The sequence below is a fragment of the Solanum pennellii genome, chromosome 9, assembly GCF_001406875.1.
Source record: "Solanum pennellii chromosome 9, SPENNV200".
In the NCBI taxonomy this organism is placed as follows: domain Eukaryota; kingdom Viridiplantae; phylum Streptophyta; class Magnoliopsida; order Solanales; family Solanaceae; genus Solanum; species Solanum pennellii.
This window is the reverse complement of record NC_028645.1, coordinates 32,648,142-32,648,407: the sequence shown is the minus strand read 5'-3', so window position 1 is coordinate 32,648,407 and position 266 is coordinate 32,648,142.

Sequence of the window (266 nt, the reverse complement as noted above, 5' to 3'; positions counted from 1 at the left end):
CAAGGGATTCTCTTCTATTGCTTCCCAATTGACGAACTTGACCAAGCAGAACGTTCCATTTGTATGGTCGGGTGAATGTGAGGAAAGCTTTCAGAAACTCAAGAGCTTGCTGACTACTGCACCTATCATTACCTTGCCAGTAGAGGGTAAGAACTTCATTGTTTATTGTGATGCATCCTATTCTGGCTTGGGTGCAGTGCTAATGCAAGAGAAGAACGTAATTGCTTATGCTTCGAGGCAATTAAAGGTGCATGAACGTAACTATC